The sequence below is a fragment of the Gossypium hirsutum genome, chromosome D10 (genome assembly GCF_007990345.1).
Source record: "Gossypium hirsutum isolate 1008001.06 chromosome D10, Gossypium_hirsutum_v2.1, whole genome shotgun sequence".
NCBI classification, from domain to species: Eukaryota; Viridiplantae; Streptophyta; class Magnoliopsida; order Malvales; family Malvaceae; genus Gossypium; species Gossypium hirsutum.
This window is the reverse complement of record NC_053446.1, coordinates 37,198,381-37,218,564: the sequence shown is the minus strand read 5'-3', so window position 1 is coordinate 37,218,564 and position 20,184 is coordinate 37,198,381. Positions and strand designations below refer to the sequence as shown.

Here is a 20,184-nt window from a genome sequence, read left to right as displayed (position 1 = left end):
CATCAATGGTTTAGGTTCATTGGTTCTTTTAAATTTTCTAGAAGGCATGATATTCTAATACAATACTAAGCAGAAAATTCAATGGAACAATATAAAGTTGAATTTAGGAACCCTTAACCTTTAATAAATAATCAAAGTTCATTTGAATTCCTTGTTTTCCCGCAATGTTATGGTTCCTTGTTACCCCAAACATGGTCCATCTTCTGTCAGTATTGGTCCATCTTCCATCGTGCCATTCCACCTGTGTCCATTTGTCCCTTTCCTTAAACCTATTTATTCTTTTTGCATGCATAAAAGAAAGTGTGTCCCTTAACTTAGAGACATTAGAGGTAAATAATTTTTTACATTGTTCCTCTAACTTCCTCTTATCTTCATCGTTGGATTGATGGCCACATTTAAAAGTTTCAATCTCACCATTAATTTTCATAGTTAATTCATTTTTTTTCTAAATCAATGGTAGATCTCGAAGCGGCTACAAAGGGTCTTACTAATATAATCGATATCTCACGATCTTCTTCAAAATCAAGTACCACAAAATCTACGGGGAGAATAAAACTTCACACTTTGACTAACACATCTTCCAATACTCTGTTTGGACATAACAAATAACTATCAGCCAATTGTAATGTTATTTGAGTAGTTTTCAAATCCGCTAACCCAAGTTTTTGAAAAATCGATAGAGGCATTAAATTAATACTAGCTCCTAGATCACATAGAGCTGTATTAAAGTGAATACTTCCTATCTCTATGGAAATAGTAAAACTCCCTAGGCCTTTTAATTTTTGAGGTACCTGTCTTGAAATAATCACGCTATAAGAAGCATTTAAATTCACTTGTTCTCCTACCTTAATTTTATTATGCCTAGCCATCATCTCTTTTAATAACTTGGCGTACTTTGGAACCTTTTCAATTAACTCAATTAAAGGTAGGAAAGCATTCAATATTTTAAATAGGTTTATGAAACTTACAAATTCATCCTAATCCCACCTTTTCTTTTCTTCTAGTCTCGAAGGGAATGAGATTTTTGTACCGACAAAATCTTTAGTTACTTCCTTCTCTATCTCTGTTGCCGGTGTGATTACCTCCTCTGGCTCTGGCTCATCTTCCACTTCTAGGGATACCGATCGTCATTATTCTCCACGATTGTCTCCAGAGTAATGGTTTCCGGGCTACTCAGTAATTTGCCTGATTAGAGCGCAATTTCTTTCACATGCTCATTACCTTCTCTTCGTGGATTATCCTCCATATTACTAGGAATACATGTGCCAATTTTTCTTTTAATGTCATCCATCATGCTCATTAATTGGCTTATTTGATCCTCGAGTTTAGTTAATATTTTTGCTGAGTTCGTGCACTTAGACTGCATATGTTTCGCTTTAGTTCTCATTGACTGCATTTCTCCCTCAATTTTTTCCAATCTTGGGGTTTCTACAAATAGGGAGATTGGTAATTAGTATTTTTAACTTAAATTAAATTATTACATACTCCTTGGTTTCCCCCATCTCAAATTTGGGTGATCTCTCCAACCAGGATTGTATGTATTTAAATAAGGGTTTCGACCCTGTTTCTAACGTAATTTACATCTTCAGCCAGGTTGTTGATATAGTGGAAGAGCACTTTGTCCCCCCATGCATAGACGGTGTAGAAGTCGAATGATACAGTTGAGTCTACAAACTAACTGTTGATACTTATCATCCTTTCGGATAGCTTTTACCGTAGCGGATTTCTAGCCATATGTGAATCATTGAATTGGCCACTAGTAGGAGTTTACTGTTATATTCTCGATGATCTCGTACATATTCTCATATATTTTGTTCATAAGGGATCCTCCTGTAACTCCCTCAAATCTAGATCGTGCATTTGAATCCAACCCATTATAGAACACTTGTAGTTGCATCCACTTAGGAATCTGTGGTGCGGCCATCTTTGAATCAAAGTTTTGAACCGTTCCCGTGCCTCATAGAAACTTTCTCCCACCATCTGTCTAAAAACAACAATCTCTCTTCTTAGTTGTATTACTTTACTGATTAGGAAAAATTTCTGTAAGAACTTTCAAACGAGTTCATCCCATGTTGTGATAGACCCTAGTGCCTGTAAGTCTAACCAAGAAAAACTATTATCAATCATGGAGAAGGGGAACAACTGAAGACGAATAGCATCATCAGTGACCCTATTATACTTAAAAGTATCACAAAGTTGAATGAACCATTTTAAATGTTGATTAGGGTCCTCTGTCACACTGCCCTTAAACTGCAAATTGTACTTGATCATTTGAAACATAGTCAATTTTATCTCGAAATTATTAGTTGTAATTGTCGGCCTTCTTATACTTTCTTGAACCATGTCCAGACTTGGTAAGGCATAAACCCTTAAAGTTCTTTCGTTCCGAGCCATATGTATGTTTGCAAGAAGTTGTGCTGTTGGTGGGATTCTTAGGGCATTATTGTTAGCATCGTTAAACAGTGGAGTTTCATTTGGCACGTTACCCACAGCTGGTGGTGGTGGTTCTTACATTTGCTTCTGTTGCTATCGGCAATTTTTTTAGATTATTCTCTCTAGATGTGTGGCTACTACAATAGGTGTTCCCTTACTGCAAGTCATACACTAAACCCAAAAAGAAAATATTAGTAACAATAAATGAAATAAAATAAAAGCGTACCTATAACATAAAAAATTTTCAATTATTCTAATTAAGTACGAAAATTAAAATTAACCTACTGACGTTGCCTCCCCGACAACGGCGCCAACAACTTGACCGCCTCCAGATGTACTAACATCTAGAAAGTGAATACTACAATAAAATATATAATTATGAGGTAGTATACGCAAGTATACGGGTCTAGTTCTAATATAGTTTTACAATGAAGTGGCTGAGAACTTCGAGGATCGTACCAAAGGGAGGCGAGCGCTAGATCAATTCTAACCTAAGCACTAAAAGATCTAATTAGTACTTTAGATTCAGTTATAGTATGAAGAATATAAAATAAAGGAGTTTTGAGGTTTTTATAATGATAAAAACAAAAAAGCATAAAAAGATAAAAGTCAAGAGATTAAAAAGGAAGAATAAATCAAATATGAGTATGGGTGATTAGCTCGCTTCGATAATCTTGATCAACTATCACTTTGGGTTCCTCATTAACCAACTAGTTGCTACCCTAGCAGGATCTTCTGATCTTCCACTAACATAATGAGTCAGTAAGAACTACTTATCTTCTTACCTCACAGCTAAAACTAGTTTGGGGTTAAGGTGTTCACGGATGGGCAATACAAATTTTGGGTTAATTCCCACCTTGATGACTTCTTAGGATTGTTAGGCCTAGGGTTTGTTTCACGTTCTCTCTTTCCCAAATAGTTGATTTGTTGAGTAACCCTACAAAATAGTTCACAGATCATACCTTCCCTCGCTAGTCCCCCATAGAAGGATTAGTTCTTCATGGAATTCATAAACTATATAGAATCGATGTAAAGAGAAAGAATTCTAATTAAATCGAGAAGATAGAGTAAATGAAAGAGCCTTATTGTATTGATATTAAGCGTAAACCCATAGAGTTGAATGATTCCACAATTCAGATCTCTTTAATGAAAACAATGAACAAATACACTAAACTATAGAAACCTATGAAAGAAAATAAAACTAAATATAAAGGAAGACACTAGGTTAATTAAAAATGTGTCTTTAACATGTTCCAAAGGAGCCTATTTATAGCCTTCAGGTGGTCGTCATCCTTAACCCTAGGTTAGCTAATGCTCACGAGCTTTAGGTTTTATTGTGTAGACCAAAATGCCCCTACTTCGTGTCTAGTTTTTGTCCCAAAGTTGATGTCGTGATACACCAAGACCTGTGTCATGACATAGCAACCAGTATGCTCCTCTGTGGCCATCTTTAGGGGTATGTCGCGACACCCTCAGTCCGTGTTACGACGTCGAAAGTAGACTTGAGTTTTCTTCATTTTGTTCCCTATTTTGTGACATCAATCCTCTTGTGTTGTGACATAGTGTCCAATATCATCCTAATATGCCTTCTAATGGTCTCTTGCACACACTCACAAAGTACGTTAGCTCTCCCTTAGCCCTTAGTCGGCCTTTAGGGTCAATAAAAGTCTCAATTTGCACATGTAAGTAAAACTAAAGAAGCTTAACTAAAATGTAATGAAAATGCTTGTATTTAGGCTCTTTAAGTTTAATCTGCTACACCAATTTTTGGCATATGAGAGACCATCAAAAGGCGTACTAAATCAATGATGGTCACTATATCACAACACGTAGGTTTTGATGTCGCAACATAAGGAGCAGAACGAAAAAATCTTGAGACTACCTTCCACATCATGACCTAGCTGAAGGGTGTCGCGACATACTCCTAAAGACATCCCAAGAGAAATATACTGACTTCTTTATCGCAACACAGGTCCTGATGTGTAGCGACATCGACTCTAAATAGAAATTAACACAAGCTAGTGGACGTTTTGGTCTGCACAATCAAACTTAAAGCTTGAGAACATTAGCTAACCTAGGGTTAAGGATGATGGCCACCTAAAATCTATAAATAGGCTCATTTGTCACACATTATGGAAACCAATTACTTATCTTAGAATTTCTCTTTTAATTTCAATTTAGTTTTTCTCTTTACTTAGGACTTAGATTTACTTTCAATTTTTTCTTTGTTTTATCTCGAGAGATCTGATTTGTGGAGACAATCAAACTTATGGATTCGCGTTCATTCTTAATACAAATCAATCTTTTTATTTAATGTTATACTTTCGAATCTTAATACAAATCAATCTTTTTCTTTAATGTTATACTTTCGATTCATTTATCATGTTTACTCTTTATATCGATTTTGCATTGTTTCTGAAATTTATGAGGAACCAATCCTTCTATGGGGGATTAGTTGTTTGGGAGAGGAAGATCCTAAACCCTATGCCTGACAACCCTAGGAAGTCATCAAGGTGAGAATTAACCCAAAATTGGTATGGTCTATCCGTGAACATGTTCACCTCAAGTCGGTCTGGACTATGAGGTTAGAAGATAAGTAATCCTTGCCAACTCGTTATTTTAGTGGATGATCAGAAGATCCTGCTGGGATAGTGACTAGTTGATTGACGAGGAACCCGAAACGACAATTAATGATGATTACTGCAGCAAGCTAATCACCCATAATCAGATTTTATTAATTCTACTTTTCAATCTCTTGCTATTAATTTCTTTGTTATTATTTTACTATTATAAAAATCGTAAAAATCCCTTTTATTTATGTTTTTGTACTATAACTAATTTAGAGTACTAATTAGATCTTTTAGTGTTTAAGTTCAAATTGATCAAGCATTAGCTTCCCTTGGGTATAATCCTCGGAGTACTTACCTACTCCGTTGTAACAATATTACAACTGGACCCGTATACTTGCGGATATCGCCTCATTTATATATCTTTTACTGTAGTATTCACACCCTAGACATTAGTATGTTCGGAGGCGATTAAGTTGTTGGCACTGTTGCTAGGAGGCAACCTTACTAGTTAATTTTAATTTTTACACTTCAATAGGAATAGTTAGGAAATTTCTAGGTTATAGCTACAATTTTAATTGTTATTACTATTTTTTTTCTTTTTGGGTCTAGTGTATGACTCACAGTAGCGAAACACCTATAAAGCCAATTACAGATGCGAAGAGAATAATTCGTAGAAATCATCAATAACAACAGAAGTAGTAACAGCAAATGCATGATCCACCAGCACCTGTTGTAGGCAATGTACCATACGAGAACCCGCTGTTCGACGAAGCTAACAATAACACTTTAGGATATCCACCAACACCACCACAGTTACCTACAGATTTACAGATGGCTCGTAACATGAGAACCCTAAGAGATTACGCATTAACAAGTCAATACATGGTTCAAGAAAGCATAAGGAGGCTGGCTATTACAATTAACAATTTTGAGATCAAACCAACAATAATTCAGATGGTCCAAAATAATCTACAATTTAGGGGCACAATGATAGAGGATCTGAGTTAACATTTAAAATGGTTTCTCCAACTCTGTGATACTTTCAAGAACAATGGGGTCATTGATGACACTATTTGTCTTCAATTGTTCCCCTTTTCTTTAATTGATAATGTCTTTCCTTGGTTAGACACCCAGGCACTAGGTTTTATCACGACATGGGATGAGTTCACTGGAAAATTTTTACAAAAGTTTTTCCCTATTAGCAAAATGGTTCAACTAAGAAGAGAAATTATTATTCTTAGACAAATGGAAGGGAAATTTTTCACGAGGCTTGAGAACGCTTTAAAACGTTGATCCAAAAATACCCGCACCACGGATTTCCTAAGTGGATGCGATTGCAAGTGTTTTACAACGGGTTGGATGCAAATACAAGATCTGAATTAGATGGAGTAGTAGGAGGAGCCCTTAGGATTAGAACGTAGAAGGATGCGTACGAATAAATAGAAAACATGGCATTGAACTCCTGTCAGTGGCCTATTGAATGATTCACATATAGCCAAAAACCAGCTACGGCAAAAATCTATTCAAGAAGATGATAAATACCAGAAGTTAATGGATAGACTTAACTGTATTGAATCTTTAAATAGTGTACCGTCTGTGTATGAATAAGACAAATCACTCTTCCATTACATCAACAATCCTACTGATATGTGAATTACATCGAGAATATGGGTGGAAATCCTTATTCAAATGCCTACAACCATGGTTGGAGAGGTCACCCAAACTTTTGATGGGGAGGAAATCAGGGACGAGGTAATTCGAATCAAGTTAAAACCACTACTTAGCAACCTCCTTATTTGCAAAAACCTCAAGATAGGATCAACCCAAATGACCATATTGTATGTGGCCAACGCTTGGATCAAATTGAGGAGAGATGTAGTCAATGAGAATAGAAGTAAAATAGGTGCAATCTGAGTGCACTAATTCATCGAGAACATTGACTAAACTGGAGGACCAAATGAATCAATTAATTAGTATGATGGGAGATAGTAAAAGGCAAATTGGCACAGGCATACCCAGCAACATGGAGAATAATCCTCAAAAATAAGGGAAGGAGCAAGTCAAAGTGATCGTACTCTATTTGGGTAAAATCATGAGTACCCCGACAAACTTGATACCAGAGGATACAAGAGGGATTTAGAAGGCTCTTCAAAAAAAAACCCAAGAGGCTGATCAAGAACCAGAACGAGAAGAGGCCATCGAACCTGTAATTGAACCAAATGAGAAGGTAGAAGACTTGGCCAATAACACACAGATACTATTTCCTTCCAGATGAGAAAGAAACACCAACGAGATGAGGACAAGTTTATAAGCTTTCTAAACTTGTTCAAAACATTGAATGTCAACCTACCGTTAATTGAATTAATCGAGAAAGTTCCAAAGTACGCCAAATTTTTAAAAGAAATTATGTCTTGGCATAGGAAAGTTAAGGTAGAAGAGCAAGTTAACATCAATGCGTCCTGTAGTGTTATTATCTCTAAACAGGTACCCTAGAAACTAAAAGACCTAGGAAGCTTTACAATAATGATAGAGATAGGGAGCATTCATTTTTCGAGAGCTCTATGTGATTTAGGAGCTAGTATAAACAGAATGGATGTGTAGTTTTATTGTCCCGGTAGATTTTGTCATCTTAGATTTTGAAAAGGATGGGGAGATACCCATTTTGTTAGAAAGACCCTTTTTAGCCACCTCAAGAGCCACCATTGATTTAGAGAAAAATGAGTTAAAAATGAAAATTAATGGTTAAACTAAAACTTTCAAATGCGGGTCTCACCAAAGTGAGGCAAACCGTAGGAAACTGGGGGAGCAATGTCATTCCATATTAACCTTTGAATCCAAGGATATGCCTAATATGATTAATACAGGGTTAAAGAAAGATACAGGCAAAAAAGGATGAAAGGACATGATGGCAAGTGGACAAATGCAGGAAGAGACGCAAGTGGGAATACAACGGTGGAACTACTAGATGAATCCAACAGTAAAACAAGATGACATTTAAAATTCAATTTTCCTATATATTATTGTATACTTAACTAGCCATATAGTTTAGATTCTAAATTTTTGTTGATATATGTTTATTTTTAGATCAAGACATCATCAAGATGGAAATTTGGGCTGAAACAGAGTTGGTGTCGCAACACGACAACCCCATGTTGCAACATTCTGCAGAGAATGCTAGAATTGGGAAAAGCACTTCAATGTCGCAACATGGCCCTTCTGCGTTGCGACATAAAAGACAGTTTCACCAAGTTTTCCAATCTATAATATGTGTTGCTACACGACGGTGCTGTGTCGCAAAGTCAGAACACTGGTAGGGATGTCGCAATATGGAACCCCTATGTTGCGATGTCGCTGCAATTTTCTACAAGTGACCAAACCCGACAGCATAACCCAACGACTTTAAAACCCGTTTTGGCCAATTTTTAACCATATAATCACACCTTTCTTATCCTAAAAACTCATTACTCACTTATTTAAACACTTCTTGACCATTTAAATCTCCCCAACCTTCTTAAATTTCTTAAACTTTTTTAAACCCTAAAAACCTAGTTTTCACTTCTTCTGGTTTACAAACTCCATCTCTCAATCATATTTGGTGCAATGGAAAATGGGAACATTCAAGGAACAATAGACACCACATGAAACGAGGAATTCAACAAACTCTACAAGGTTAAGGGTTCCTAACTTAGATTTTTACTGTTCCACCGAATTTCTTTACTTGATATTTCGATTTCGTTCTTAGTTTAACAATAATGCCTCCTAGAAAAGTTAGGCGAACTAATGAAACTAAACCATTGACGGGTCAAAATCCCTCTAGTTTTTTGAACTCAAATATTGAAAATATTTTAATGAACTTCAAGGGAAAACATTCATTCAAGATAGGGGATTTGATCCGTCGATGATCATGTGTAAGGAGATATGGCCTTTAGTTCGGTACCATAGGTGGGAACATTTTTGGACAATCCTAAAAGATATCGCTATGGTCCCGATAGTTCAAGAATTCTATGCATCTTTGTGGGATTATGAGTTTAGAAATACTGATGGCCATATATAGGATACTATATCAGTGCAAGGGATAGAAGTTAAAATAACCCCTCAAATTATTTACGATTTTTACAATGCTTCACTATATGACCAAGATTTTATCGATGAAACTGATTTGGAATACTTTAGGGACAAAGATATGGACAATATTATAAATTACTTAACAGAGGGAAGAGGCAAATGGAAATACTGCCCAGGTAGTAGTATCCCAACCTCCTTCAATCAAGCTATCATGTTTACAGAGGCCAAAATATTGATTCAATTTGTATGCACCAAAAGAGTCTCTACTTTCAATGTGTCTAATGTTAATACCTTTCGAGTAGTTTTACTTTATGTTATTCTGTAGAAAAAGTAGGTATGTATTGAAAAGTGGATCCATTAAAACATAAAGAGCTGTATTAGTGGCCAAAAAGTCAGAGTATTCTTTCCCCACTTAGTGACAACCTTATGCAAAAGAGTAGGCGTGCCCATGGCATCCATCAAGAAGTTGCTAAAACCATCCCAAAGTATTATTGGAGATACTTTGTTTCAACGGTACAAAGAGCTAGGAGTCAAACAAATAAAATATTGGAACAAACAACAAGAAAAAGCGACGGCTACACCAGCTTCGCCATAAGGGTTGGCACGAGCTCAATAGGAAGTTGGTGAGAGTAGCCATCCTAAACTGGACTGGATGATATAGTGGATGAAAGAGTCAGAGCCAATATTTCAAGAATTTGCAAGGTAGAACAATATCAGGGTCCTTAACAACACGTAAGACATGTTTTGGCCTACGCCACCTAGACAAGAAGAAGGAGAGCATGAGAGTGAAGAGGAAGAAAATGGAGATGGATGATTATGAGGATGATTAGAATTTAATTTTGTTTTGGGTTGTATTAAACTTAAAGATGATTTCAATTTGTTTTTAGGAATAGGACATAAATAAATTTTTAGTTGTTTTGTTTTGTGGTTGGTTTTGTTTTTCTTTGTAAGAATCCCACATGAAGGAAACACAACAAATTTGAACTATCGACGAGCAAAAGAAGAAGCACCCACTAATAGCAGATAACACAACCACGATCAATCGGGTAACTTCTTTCCTTATTCTTTTCCGGGCTACACATTGAGGACAATGTGCTAACTAAAATGTGGGGGTAACATAGAAAATTTGTCTAAATTATGTTTTTCTTTTGATTTTTCTTGTCATTTGTGTGCTTGAGCTTGTAGAAATACAAGTGATTGGTTAAGAACATGTACATAGGTTGCTTATGTTTATAAATAAATTTGGCATGATGACAGGTGATTTTAAAATTTTTATTATTAGCTACTAAGTTCTATATGTTACATTGTAATTAGGCATTAAACAATTAACTGTACCAAATGATATAAAAAATACAAGGAAACGAGCATGCTAATATGAATGATAAATGGTTGAATTTGAGTTTGTTTGGTTGATTAAATTTGTGCATATTAAGATATTTAGGGATGACCTAAGGCAGTGCTTGGAACACATCTAGAGCCAAAAAGCTTACTTATATTTATTCACCTTTAGTACCATTTTTTTAGCCTAAAAACATTTCTTGATGAACCTTATTACAAAACCTGAGCTTGAAACGTTAATTTGTATTTACCTTTTTTCTTTTATCCTAAACTGCACGACTATAGATGTTTGGTTATACGTATTGAGGGTTAAGTAGATATATCACGGTAAATTTTGTAAAAATAGAGTAAAATATGAAAGATTGTTGTGATATAGGAACTATAGGTTAGCCTAAAAAGTGCAGAACGAAAGAAAAAAATCAAAAAGAAAATCAATACGAGTAGAAACAGTTGTTGAAAAGAAGCAAGCATTTGTGAGTGAGATGAATTGAAAAAGAAAGTGACAAAGTCATAAGAATAAGAAAAACTCGTTCATTAAGTGCATAGAAACTTGTAGGCTAGCCATAGTTACTATGTTATGCTATGATTTCCTATATAGAGAAACAAGGAAGGTGAGTGAAGGAAAAATAAGGTGGTGAGCGGGTAAGGGTCGTTAAAGGGGAAGAATAGGGATCGATTCAATGTGCCAAACTATTTTTGTGTCTGTTGCCCCTTTGATGCTTACTATTTTTTAATTTTATATCTGTCCTAAGCCTTAAAACATTACAATCCAAAAAGTCCTATGTGACCTCAATATCCTTATGCATGAATGGACATTATATTAAAGAATCACATAAACTGCTATTTGTATTTTGCTAGGATAATCAAATTACTTGTATGATTTGTTGATGGATTCCTACAGTTGGGGCCCTTAATGCTTATATACTTTGTAATGCAGTAAACTTAGATGTTTGAGGTCAAAAGTGGTAAATCAATTATTCATCATGTCAAAGTTATTCGTAAATATGAAATGCCTAGTCATGTGGTCCAAAATCAATACTTGCATTCAATTTGCTCAAGGGTCGTCTCTTCTATTTTTTTGTTTTTGTTCATGTTGCTTGAGGACAAGCAATGACTTAAGTGTGCAAGAGTTTGATCTACCGTAATTTGGTGTAGCAAATTAAACTAATTTTCTCACTTTAGGAGCTCGAAAACAAGCATTATCATTAAATTTTAATTATGTTTTTGTAAGTTTTATTAAATTCAATAATATGTGCAAATTGAGTCTTTTATCAACCTTAGGGGCCGAATAAGGCCTAAGGGTGAGCTAATGAACTTTGCAAGTATGTAGGAGATAATTAAAAGGCGTACTAAACCGGTACTGGTCACTATGTTGCAACACGAAGGGTTTGATGTCACAAAATAAGGAGTAGAATGGAGAAATCCTGAGGTTGCCTTCAATGTTGCGACATAGCTGAAGGGTGTCACGACATACCCTTGAAGACATCCCAAGAGGAATATACTGACTCCTTTATCGTGACACAGATCCTGATGTGTCATGACATCGACTCTAGATGGGAATTAACCTGAGCTAGGGGGCGGGGCGTTTTGGTTTGCACAATCAAACTTAAAGCTCAAGATCTTTAGCCAACCTAGGGTTAAGGACGACGACCACCTAAAATCTATAAATAAGCTCATTTTCCACACATTATGGACTCCAATTACTTAGCTTATAATTTCTCTTTTAATTTCAGTTTAGTGTTTCTCTTTACTTTGGACTCAGATTTACTTTCAGCTTTTTCTTTGTTTTATCTCGAGAGATCTAATTTGTGGAGACAATCAAACTTATGGATTCGCACTCATTCTTAATACAAATTAGGATTTTTCTTAAACGCTACACTTTCAATTCATTTATCATGTTTACTATTTATATCGGTTCTATATTGTTTCTGAAAACCATGAGGAACTAATCATTCTATGGGAGATTACTAAGTGGAAGTATTATCTATTAATTGTTTTATAGGGTTACTAAATGAATCAGCTGTTTGGGAGAGTAAGAACCTAAACCCTATGCCTGACAACCCTAGGAAGTCATCAAGGTGAGAATTAACCCAAATTTGGCATGGCCTATCCGTGAATACCTTTACCCCAAGCCCGTCTGGACTATAAGGTCGGAAGATAAATAGTCATTGTCGACTCGTTATTTTAGTAGAAGATTGAAAGATCCTGCTGGGATAGCGACTAGTTGGTTGACGATAAACTCAAAGCGACAGTTGATATGGATTCTGAAGCAAGCTAATCACCTATAATCAGATTTGATTAATTCTACTTTTCAATCTCTTGCTATTTATTTCTTTGTTATTATTTTACTATTATAAAAACCCTAAAATCCCATTTATTTATTTGTTCATACTATAACTCATTTAGAGTACTAATTAGATCCTTCAATGTTTAGGTTAAAATTGATCTAGCATTAGTCTCCATTGGGTACGATCCACGAAGTACTCACCTACTCTGTTGTAACAAAAGTGTTTATTTATGTATGCTATTTTTGATATGCACGGTGTTTGAAATGCATAGTTATAGCCCGACAGCCCATTTGATAAAAGGTTGTAATTTTATAAATACGGCCTGCGTGTCGTGCCTTGCTACTATTCTCTTGTATTTCTCTTCTCATCTTACTCCCTCGTATGTAAAACGAGTTTCTACATATTGTAATCTGCAAGAGTTGCTGTGGGCTAGCCGAGAAGGAAGATGGGCCAACAAGTGTGGACTGATAGCTTAAAAACCGACTTACACCTTTAGGTTTCCTTTTGGTTCACCCATTGGCTTGGGTTGTGCCACCTTAGTTTATGGGCTATAACTATCACATTTATTTATTGCTTTATTCATGTATGAGATACTATGGATGTCAAAAGTATGCCAAATTTTAAGCATGTTAAAATTTGATAATATTGAACCACATTAATTGATGAGATCAATTAAATGGCTAAATAGACTAAAGTAAACCATAATTGGAAAGATGGAATGATCTTAATAAAACCCTCTATTAAAATATTAAGTCAACATAGCCTTCCAATTTTTCCCTCGTTAAGGCCTCGATCAATACTGTGTAGGTTCTGCTAAAGCGAAGTACTAGTATTTATCTTGGTTAAACGCGAAGAATAAACAAGTGATATTTGCTGGTTAAAATTGGTTAATGACTTAACTAGGTTATTCTAATAGGATTAGAAACCTTGAGGCGAGTAATTTGGATAAATCATAAGATGATGAGAATAAGAGTTGTTTACCAAATTTTAGGAATTACATATGATGTAATTAGCAAAGTGTTGCTTACCTAGATAACCGTAATCTTGAGAGTAAAGCCAAAGCTGACTTAAGAGGAGGTGAAATATGGATCCTTAACCCACTTGAAATACTTTTCGAGAAAGTCTTTCCGAAACTAATCTATGAGGGTATTAGTTTTGTAATAAAATAGTGGGAACATCATTTAATTAAGTCCTTTTAATGATTGATATAAATTTGATAAATTTTTACACGCATAATTTCATTGTTGTAGATATATTATGGCTGCAAACACAAATACACTATCATTACGATCGGTCCTTGAGAAGGACAAGTTGAATGGTTTAAATTTTCTTGACTGGTTCCGTAACTTGAGGATTGTCCTCAAATAAGAACGAAAATTATATGTCATTGAACAACCAGTTCCTAACGAACCACCCGCTAATTCCTCGAGGGCTGATAGAGATGCTTACAAGAAGCATCTCGATGACATGGTAGATGTTGATGTCTTATGCTTGCCACTATGAATCTTGAGCTTCAGAAGCAACATGAGGACATGGTTGCTTATGAAATGATTGAGCACCTGAAAGAACTTTATAAGGGGCAAGCACGGCAAGAGAGGTTCGATATCTATAAGGCCCTATTCCAATGTAAGATGGCTGAAGGAAGCCCAGTAAGACCTCATGTCCATAAGATGATTGGCTATATTGAAAGCCTATCTAAGCTTGGGTTTCCATTGAGCCAAGAGTTGGCCACTGATGTTATTCTGCAATCGTTGCCGGATAGCTATAGCCAGTTTGTCCTCAATTTCAATATGAATGAAATTGATAAGACTCTGCCACAGTTGCTCAGTATGTTACGAACTGCTGAAGGCAACATGAAAAAGGTTGGAACCAAGCCTATACTGATGGTCCGTAATAATAAGGGCAAGGGAAAGGCTGTGACACCCCTAATTTGACCCTAGTCAGGAAGTGGTTTCGGGATCGCTAAACCGAGTTGCAGAAATAATTGAATATAATATTTTATGTCTATTATATGTATATATGCATGTGTGAAAATTTCATGTTTGAATTTTGTTAATTGTAAGTGAATTTTATTAAATAGGACTTATGTGAGAAAATTTAGAAATGTGCTAGGCAAATGTGAAGTGGCCTATTAATGCATGTTATGAAAATGATGGGTTTGCATGTCAAATTACCCAAAATTTGAGCTAGTGGCCGGCCATGCTATGGGTGGAAACATGTTGGGAACATGTTGGCTTAGTGTGTTATGTTAGAAAGAATAAATAAAGGGTTAGTAATTAAGTAATGAAAAGGGAGGGGTGATGAAAACAAAGTTGTCTCATCCATCCCCCCCCTCCATTTGCCGTAACTAGACAAAGAAAAAAAAAGAAAAGAAAGGGTGTTCATCCTTTAACACCTTGGCCGAAAATTTGAAGGAGGAAGGAAGAAGAAAGGTTGAAGAGATTTGGCCATGCATGTAACTAGACTAAGGTATGTTTGATGATGTTCCATGAGATGCATGCATGTTTTAGTTGTTAGTTTGAGTTCTACCTAGCCCATGGTCTAAATCTTGCTATGTGATGGAGATGATATTCTGCCATGGGTGTTGTCTTTCTTGGTTGGTGTTTTGATGTTGTGGTGATGAGGCATGAAGATGATTGAGCTTGAGTGTTTAATAAAAAAGTTTGGATGTGAGAGTGTGTGAGGAGTAGAAATGAGGGGTCTTAGCAACTTCATGAAGGTTCGGCCATGGTGCTTCAATATTGCACTTGTGTTTAACCCTAGGATTAATTAGTTATATGGTTAGTATGGGTATGGGTGACCGAATATGAGAGCATGAATAGATGGAGAGTTTGGTGAATCGATATGTGGTAAATGTTAAGTGTTAAATGAGATAGAAATGATAGATTAATGTTGCACATTCGGCTATAGTTAGGCATAAAAGGGTGGTAATGAGGTTGAGGTTGTTGAATGGTTAGTTGGGTAACAAATGAAGCATTCGGCCATCACTTGGGAGCTTATGTGATGTTGAGTTTAAAATTAGCAAAGATGATTACCGAATGTCCAAGTATGCATATGCATGTGTGATTAGATTATTGATAGTATGGTAATTGCATGAGGTTATTAGCCGAATAGCTAAGAACATAAAGTAGCAAGATGAAAATTTTACCATGTCGTTTTGTATGTCATAAAATCATTAAAATGTGGATACCAATATATGTAGCAAAGCGGTTAAATGAGTTAATTTATTTGTTTAAGCTCCAGACTCTAAAGGAGAGGCGTCCAACAAGGGAAAGGAAAAAGTGATCGAATAGCCGCCGAAATTGTTCGACCACATCCGAGGTAAGTTTTAAGTGATTAAACGTTGAGTAAATTCAATTATAATAGGACATGATGAGTTGATTTAATAAGATATGATGTGGCCATGATATGTTCTAAGCTCAAATGGTAAGTTCTTAAGTGTTTGAGCTTGGGAATTCAAGGGTAATTTGAAATAGTCTGCTTAGGACAGCAGCAGTAACGTGACTTTAGAAAATCACCATAAATTTATGGATTTGAATTAGAGGCTGAATGAGACATGAAATTAAAGCTTAATGAGTCTAGTTTCTTATAAAAGAAACCGTGTAAGCAAAGGAATTTCCGATAATGAGATACTTAAAGTTGTGTGAGACAGCGCAGAATGACACTGTAATCCTCTGTTCTGTTTTTAGAAAATCATTATAAATTGTACAAAAATGGTTATAAGATAAAATTTATATGCTTAGACTCCTTAATGAGTCTAGTTTCAAATGAAATCAAATACAACACATTTGAATTCAGTAAAATGAGAAATTTGATTCGTAGTGAAGAGTGGTCAGATTAGTCAAACAGTGAAACAGGGGAAACTTTAAGAAAAATCTGGTATCGATTGGCCAAAACTAAAATTCTTGAAATTTTATGGATGGAAGATATACGAGTCTATATTCAGGAAAAATTAACGGAAAGTGATTTGGAGTTTTGTAGCTCCAGTTATAAATAATTTAGTGACTATTGCTCAGGAAAAACAGCTTGTGCTGAATTTGAGATTATGTTGTGAACCTTGATAAACTTGTTTTAGTTGCTCATAAGCTATTGATTAAACCCATACTTGAATTCTAAATCGTGATATTGTAAGTTTATGAGTATTCGAATATGAAATGATAGTAAGGCCTAATGGCCGATGTGATGAATGTGAAAGTGTATATGTGTGATAAGGCCTAATAGCCGATGTGATGAATGTGAAAGTGTATATGTGTGATAAGGCCTAATAGCCGATGTGATGAATGTGAAAGTGTATATGTGTGATAAGGCCTGATAAGGCCTAATAGCCGATGTGATGAATGTGAAAGTGTATATGTGTGATAAGGCCTAATAGCCGATGTGATGAATGTGAAAGTGTATATATGTGATAAGGCCTAATGGCCGATGTGATGAATGTGAAAGTGTATATATGTAATAAGGCCTAATGGCCGATGTGATGAATGTGAAAGTGTATATATGTGACGGGGCCGAGTGGCCAACGTGATGGATGTGAAAGTGCATAAATGTGATAAGTCCCGAAGGGCATTTGTGTCAGTACTATATCCGGGTTAAAACCCCGCAGGCTTTATGCGAGAATATTATCACTGATTAATGTCCGTAAGCTTCGTGCTCGTACTATATCCGGGTAAGACCCGATAATTTCGTGTGGAGATTATGTCCGGGTAAGACTTCGTAATAAGAATTGCTTATAAATATATTCAATGCGAAAGGTTAGACAGGTATGTACTCCAAGTTTATATGTGAGCTTGATTTGCACTAAATCATAAGGTAGTTATGTGATGCATACGAGAGCAATCTATGAGACTATTCCTATGATTATGTGACATCGGATCAGTGTGAGAGGTGATGTGAAATCATACGATATATCTATGTCACATGAGCTCACTTTTATGTGAAAGTTTATCTGCCTATTGTATATGATGAGATGTGCATATTCGGTAAAGGGATGGTATGCCCGAAGGAAGAGTGAAATAAAAATACGAACAACTACGTTATAATTTGATTGTTATCTGTTGACACTGCTTAAAACTTACTAAGCATTGTAATGCTTACTCCGTTTACTCTGTTTTATAGATCTCATTGCGAAGCTACAGGCTCGGGGATCGTCAGCAACTAGTCACACTATCACTACCCACTGTTTGGTACTGCTATGTTTTGAACTATCTCATGGCATGTATAAAATAGACTAGTGGCGGAAGAATATTTTGGTTAATGTATATAGCCATGCGAAAATGGCTTATATATGTTTGAGCATAATGTTATAATCATTTGGTATGGAATGGTTAATCACTATCATAATTTGTGCTATTTATGCAAAAAGGGCTAGTTGAATCATGGAAACTATGAAATAGGTAAAGTCTACCTTAAAGGCAGATGCTGGCAGCAGCAGTGATGTAGATTTTGGGAAAATCACTAAAAATAGTAGGATTGGAATTAAATAATGAATAAATTATGTAAAGGAACCTTGATGAATCTATTTTCATAGGAAAGTAACGAAACGATCATATGGATAGTATGTTAAGAGATATTTAGGTTCTCGTGAGACAGGGCCAGAACTATTTCTGGATTCCCTGTTCCGACTTTGGAAATTCATTATAAATTAACCAGAGATAATTAGGAGTCATGCCATATATTTATAGATTCCTCTCTGAGTCTAATTTCTATAGAAACAAACGGCATCAGTATTGAAGCTCTGTGCAGGGAGATATCCATGTCGTAATGCGCAAAGGTCAGTGTAGTCGATCCCTGTAACATGGGAGACTTTGACTAATAAACTGTACTAATTGGCCAGACCAAAAATTCTAGAAAAAAATATTTAGATGGGCATATGAGTCTAGTTTTAGGGAAAATTTATGGATCTGGATTTCGAGTTTCAGAACTCAAGATATGATTTTTAAAGCGACTAGTACGCAGACTGGCAGCTTGTCTGGGAAATTTTTTTTAAGTGGTTTGAAGTCTGTTAACACCTCGTGTTCGACTCCGGCGACGGCCTCGGGTTCGGGGTGTTACAAAAGCCAAAGTTCAAACAAATCCCAAGGGAAAAGGTAGGCCCAAGCCTGGAAAAGTTAAGGCTGCATTGAAACCTAAAGGAGGGGTGGCTAAGGAAGGAAACTGTTTTCATTGTGGTGTGACTGGACATTGGAAGTGGAACTGCCCTATCTATCTTGAGGATGTCAAGAAGGCCAAAATAAGTGGAACGTCTGCTTCAGGTATTTATGTTATTGATATTAATTTATCAACTACTACTTCATGGGTATTAGATACTGGTTGTGGTTCTCACATTTGTACTTCTGTATAGGGACTGCAAAGGAGTAAGAATTTGGCTAGAGGAGATGTGGACCTACGAGTTGGAAATGGAGCAAAAGTTGTTGCATTAGCTGTAGGAATATATAATTTATCTTTGCCTAGTGGACTTGGTTTATGTTTAGAGGATTGTTATTATGTGCTCAGTTTGACTAAAACATTATTTCAATTTCTTGTTTAGACAAAATTGGTTTTGAGATAATTATTAAGAATAATTGTTGTTCCTTTTATCTCAATAATGTTTACTATGGTTCGGCACAATTGATTAATGGCCACTATATTTTAGATCAAACAAATCCCATCTAAAACATAAATACTAAAAGACCAAAAATAAATTACTCAAATCAAACTTATCTATGGCATTGTCGTTTGGGCCACATAAGTGAGGAACGCATATCCAAGCTACATAAAGATGGTCTCTTGGATTCATTTGTTTTTGAACAAATTGATGTATGTGAATCTTACTTATTGGGAAAAATGACTAAATCTCCTTTTACTGGTAAAAGTGAACGAGCTAGTGATTTATTGGGCTTAATACATTCTGATGTATGTGGGCCAATAAACACACAGGCTAGAGGAGGATTTCACTACTTCATTACTTTCACTGATGATTTCAGTAGATATGTGTATGTCTATCTCATGCGCCATAAGTCTGAATCCCTTGAAAAGTTCAAGGAATTCAAAAATGAAGTACAAAATCAACTAGGAAAAACTATCAAGACACTTTGATCTGATCGAGGTGGGGGGTATATGAGCTTAGAGTTTGATGATCTTTTGAAGCAATGTGGGATTGTCTCACAACTTACTCCTCCTGGTACTCCTCAATGGAATGGAGTTTCTGAAAGAAGAAATCGAACTTTGTTAGACATGGTTCGATCCATGATGAGTTATGCTGATCTGTCGACTTCCTTTTGGGGACATGTACTTGAGACAGCTGCTTTCACACTAAATCGTGTTCCATCTAAATTGGTTCAAAAGACATCATATGAGATGTGGACTGGGAAACGTCCCAGTATTTCTTTTATGAAAATTTGGGGTTACGAAGCTTATGTTAAACGTCAGACGTCTACTAAGCTTGAACCCAAATCTGAAAAATGTGTTTTTGTGGGGTATCCAAAAGAAACCAAGGGATATTATTTCTTTAATCC

The 20,184-nt window shown here is 35.8% G+C and overlaps 1 non-coding gene across 1 annotated transcript; it reads left to right on the top strand.

Moving 5' to 3' along the window:
- Positions 1–1,906: 1,906 nt before the first annotated feature.
- On the top strand, positions 1,907–2,013 carry LOC121222761 (small nucleolar RNA R71). Its single transcript, XR_005920132.1, has one exon. It is a non-coding gene; the product is annotated as a small nucleolar RNA R71 (small nucleolar RNA).
- Positions 2,014–20,184: the final 18,171 nt, after the last annotated feature.